Source organism: Echinops telfairi, unplaced genomic scaffold (assembly GCF_000313985.2).
Source record: "Echinops telfairi isolate 266 unplaced genomic scaffold, ASM31398v2 ScPeMD7_7412;HRSCAF=8450, whole genome shotgun sequence".
Taxonomy (NCBI): Eukaryota; Metazoa; Chordata; class Mammalia; order Afrosoricida; family Tenrecidae; genus Echinops; species Echinops telfairi.
Genome location: NW_022111312.1, coordinates 3335578 through 3340797, shown reverse-complemented (window position 1 = coordinate 3340797; position 5220 = coordinate 3335578). Strand labels below are relative to the sequence as shown.

At 56.8% G+C, this 5220-nt stretch overlaps 1 protein-coding gene across 1 annotated transcript in view; it reads right to left on the bottom strand.

Annotated features, from left to right (window-relative positions):
* RPH3A (rabphilin 3A) overlaps positions 1-5220 on the bottom strand; it is a 129537-nt gene that overhangs the window by 116238 nt on the left and 8079 nt on the right. The window lies entirely within an intron of this gene.

Here is a 5220-nt window from a genome sequence, read left to right as displayed (position 1 = left end):
CTCTGCCTCCGTCAGCTGACTCCAGAGGTGACCCCGCCAACAGAGGAAGGAGGCCATCCCTGAGAAGGCAGGCAGGACAGCGGCTCGTGGGGCTGGCTCCAGATGGGAAGGGTCTCTTCACCTAGTGGAGAGGTGACCACGCCACAGGGTGAAGCCAGGAAACTGCTACACACACACACACACACACACACACACACACACACACACACACTCCTATACATATGCACACTCATACACACACATTCTCACACTCAGACACATATCTCATATACACACAAACCATACTCACGCATTCATGTGTTCATACCCCATGCATACAAACTCACACACAGATGCCACCGTACCCTACACACCACATGCATACACATACATGGACCACACACACATGCATATACTCACACCCCCCCCACAGCCACACATACATATGCCACCTGCACACACACACACAAACACAGGAACTAGAAATATCTAGATGGTACAGGGGTTATGCATTGGGCTGTGAACCACAAGGTCATTGGTTCAAAACCACCAGCCACTCCTTGGGAGAAAGACAAGGCTTTCTACTCTGGTAAAGAATTAGTCTCAGAAACCCACAGGGGCAGGGCTACCCTGTCGCATCCTGTCGCCATGAGTCAGCATCGACTGGATGGCAGTGAGTTGAGTCTTTTTATCCTGCCCCCTGTGAATTCTCCACTTAACAAGAGCCTGATGACCCAAAGGAGGCCATATCCTATCTCATTTCCTGCCCAAGCAGCCTCACGAAAGGAAGCCTATCATCACCCCACCTGACAGAGGAGGAGCCTGAGGTTCAGGAAATGGAAATCCTTTCCTTACCAGCCACCCAGCCAGTGAGCATGAGAGTGATGGATCTGCAGAGCCCACTGGCCCGACCACTGCACTGCTCTGCCCACTGCTACGCATGCCGGGCTCTGAGGGCAGGGTGGCTGTTGGAGTTTGCTGAGCCAACTCTCCAGGGAGAAACAGGGAGGGAGGCATCTGCCCACCTTTCCCAGATGACTGTGCAATCTTGCTGCACGTGTGCTTCCGTGTCCTGAAAGAATCCCACTTGGCCAGTGCAGGAAAGGTCCCAGAAATGTCTGAGCAGGTGGAAGGAAGCCAATAGAATTGCAGGAGAAGAGTAAAAGAGGAACGACGCTTAGAAGCAATGCATCGGAAACACACAGAGGGACCTGGATGGCTCTTAAAACCACGGGGCTGGGTGAATACAGGGAAACCCGTGAGCTCTTATACAATATGGATAAATAAAATAAAATAAAATAAAAACACATCTAATTCACTGCCATGGAGTTGATGCCAATACTGAGCAACCTGGAAGACAGGGTAGAACTGTCCCTATGGGTTCCCGAGGCGGTCACTCTACGAGAGCGGAAAGCCTCATCCTTCTCTCGAGGAGTGGTGGGTGGTTTTGAACTGCTGGCCTCGTGGGGAGCGGCCCGCCATGTAACCCCTTAAGCCACTGGGCTGCTTTGGAATACTAAGAGCAAATTTAAATGCCTTCCTATATTTAAAACACATGCTTGAAGGTGCAACCCCAAATGAAAAATGCTGCCCTAGCAGTAGAAGGGTTACTTGGAGCGGCGGGTTGGGGCCCGGAGACAGACAAGAAAAAATTCTGAAGACCTGGAGGGGGCCGGCTGCAACCCAGGATGGCCGCACAGAGGAAGTGAGGGAGCCCGGCTGCTTGTCCCGCGGCACCTGCAGCACACACAGCCCAGCTGCTTGTCCCGCGGCACCTGCGGCGCACACAGAGGTCCCGGTGCTCATCTACCAAGCAGACACGCGCCCCAAGGGTCGCTGAGGGGCAGGGGTGAGGACTGCATGGCCAGTCCCCCTCCTGGTCTCCACATGTGCGCATCGTGTGTCTTCCCCTTGGGATTTCCTCCCTCGCTGCCTGTCTGCAGTTCAGTAAAGGACACTGGCCAGACTGCTCTGCTGGTAAGAAGCCAAGGCTGGCTACAGACCCTGTCCCTTGGGGATGAACCCACCCAAGGGAAAAGCTTAAACATTGAAAAAGACCCAAAACACCCTCCCACCCCACCCCTCGATCAACAGCAGAGGTGGTATCCTGGTGTACAGTCTCCTTATGCCCCTCAGGCACCTGCCCAGGACCGAGGGTTCCGACCCCCTTTCGTCCCCTGGGGCAACACTGTGGCTGGCAGGGCTTTGCTGGTTCTGCGGACACCAGAAGCCCCGCTGGCCCAGTGGTTAAGTGTGTGGCCGGTCCACAGGAGAAGGACCTGGGGCTCTCTTCCCCTAAAGCTCACAGCCGAGGGAACCCCGTGGGGCAGCTCTACTCTGTCCTATCAGGTCACTCTGAGTTGGACCCGGCTCCACTGGAGATCAGATGGGGAGATGCAGAAGCAGCAGCTTCCCTTTGCAGAGCGTCCACAGCCTTCCCACAAGCCCCCGGGCCGCAAATCTCTGCGGGAGCTGAGTGGCCGGGGGTGCCAGCTGGATATGGCTGCCGCAGCGGAGGGTGGCTTCACGGTCTTCGCCACGTTATAAGATCCTGCTGAGCACCGACAGGTTCACCCAGGCCAGCATCCCATGGGTCACGCATCCTGAGCCTTTTCTCTTGGCCCGCAGGTTCCTGGTTACAGCAGAGGCCCGCTCCCGGGTCTCTAGATTCTCGATGGCTGAACTCCTGCCCAGAACAGATCCACCTCCCACACATGGGCCCTGACTGCCCCCTGCCCCTTGCTGCCTCAGCTGATCCCCCCACATCTGACCACCTTCTCCATGGTCCTCACACCGGCCCGGGCCTGTGTTCCCCTTGCCCGCTGTCACCCCTGCCCACTGCAGCCCCATGTCCACACACAGCCAGCGCCATCCCTACAACCACCGTTAGGTCATGTCCCACTTCAGCTTAGAACCCTCCCTCCTTGCGATCAAGTCAGATCCAGACCGCTGCCAACCCACAAGGCGCCCTTCAAAAACCAAGGAGGAGCCTGTCGGACACCTCAGGGTTGGGACAGCACTGGGGGACCTTAGGCTCCGCAAAGCTGGCCAATCTCACAAAGACAATGGATATCGCACATGACCACCGTGGTGATCTAGGAAGAAGGAGGAAGCGGTTTTCACACCAAAGGAAATGAGGAAGCCAGGGCCAGGAGGGGATGGGGAGAGGGAAGGGACAAGAAGGTCAGGAGGGAGGGTGGGTGAGAGAAGAAAAATAAATACAAAGGAAAGTACCACATACACCGAGTCCGGGCTGTGGCGGTGGTTTCTGGAAGACTGTGCCTGTTTTAATAAGATAAGCTATGGAACGACACAAAATATCTCTTTTTTTGTTGGGGGGTGGGGTGGAGGCATAGGATATAGGCCACCAGTAAGAGGGAAAATAATAACAATTTTTTAAAGGAATGCAATTAAAACTGAAAAAAATGAGAAAAAGAGAGAGAGAAAAGTGTCCCAGTTTTAAAAACCCAGCAGCTCTAAACACCGGCCTGCACGGCTCTCAAAGGAGAAAAGGGAACTTTGAAATGGGCTCCAATTCTTCAGTGACCCACTAGCTGGTTTCAAAGACACAAGCCAACAACCTCTAGGAGGCCCCTGTGCCAGCACCGTCCTGCACAACCAGTCCCCCCACTCACCACCACCCCCACCTCCCCGGGTCCCATGCCCCTGAGCGCCCACCACCCCTACCCACCCTGCCCGTGTCTCCCACTTCCCTTCTCTCCACCCTCCCGGGCCTCGTGGCTGGCCCTCCCAGCCCCTCGGCCTTGTCTTCCCCTCCTGGGCCGCTCTGGTCTCTCACCGGTGCTGCCCTCTGGCTCCTTCTAGAACTCACCTTCAGTTCCACTCTTACTATCCATCGCTGAAGCCCACGGTGTTGATCAGGAACGGGGTGGTCTCCCCGCCACCCTCCCACCCCCACCAGGAGCCTGCATGCCGACCCTTTCCTTGGTGGCACGTACAGTGGGGCGGACCTGACCTTGAGGCTCCCTGGTGGCTCGGCGGTTAAGCACTTGGCTGTGAATGGGAAGATAAGTGGTTCACACCCACCAGATGCATTAGAGAAGGCTGGGGCAGCCCTCTTCCATCAAGACGGATGGACAGCTTGGGAAAGGCCCTGGGGCCGAGCAACTCCGTCCTATGTCCTATAGGGGGCTGATCAGCTGGAATGGGATGGGGCACTGGGTTTAGCTTCAGGGCTTATATGTTTCCTTGTCTGCTTGTTATTTCCTGGACCGTAAGCTCTAGCAAGGAGCTCTGGTGGTGTAGTGGTTACACACTGAGCTGCTACCTACAAGGTTGGCAGTTCAAAACCACCAGCCCCTCCTCAGGAAAAGGACGGGGCTTCCTACTCTGGTCAGGAGTTAGCGTCTCGGAAACCCGCGGGCCCTGTAGGGTCCACACTGACTCGCTGGCAGTGAGTTTGGTTTGGTTGGAAGCTCCACGAGGCCAGGCATGCTCTCTCCCTGCTGAGCCCCCAAGTGCCTAGAACAGCTCCAGGGCCATCCTCGGCTACGGGACATATTCAGCAGGGAAGGAGCAGAGAGCTGTGGTTCTCACAGGGGGTGGCCCCTGGACCAGCAGCGTCTGGCAGCCCGGGAGCTTGCTGGAAAGGCACCCTGGGCTCTGAGGGTGTCTCACAGGGCCATCTGCAGGCTCTCGCTGTGACCCTCTTGGCACCAAGGTCAGTCATGGGGGAAGGATGCAGTGGGGGGAGTCCACCCCCCTTGACCGGCCATGGGTCCCTGGGAGAACAGGACTCTCTGTGCCCCACAGTCTTTACCCCAGAGGCCTCAGAGAGAAGATCAAAGGCGCGGTGGACTTCAGAGGGCACCGTGTCCCTCCCTGGGGCCAAGAAGCTAGCCTCCTCACGCACAAAGAGGAACCTCCGGCCTTGAGCAAGCGCTATGAAATTCTCAGCATTTGACTTTAAACGGCAAGGCCTGGGCACCCCATCAGCCGGGCGAGTGGAGCTCTCTGGTCACTGTGCTTGGCTCCGACTCCCTGCACAAGTCACAGAAGAAGGCTGTGAGGGGCGAGGGGCAGCCACAGGAAGTAGGGAGATGGCAAGAGAGCCTGAGGGCAGAAGGGACCCGGAGGGGATGTGGGGAGAAGGGAGATGTTTAAAGGAGGCCAGGCCAAACACCCAACCAACTGGCCAGTGAGTCTCGTTCAGCTCCTGGTGACCCCTTGCGTGCGTGCAGCGCAGAATGGCTCCCAAGCACTTCCCAGCCCTGACTTTGC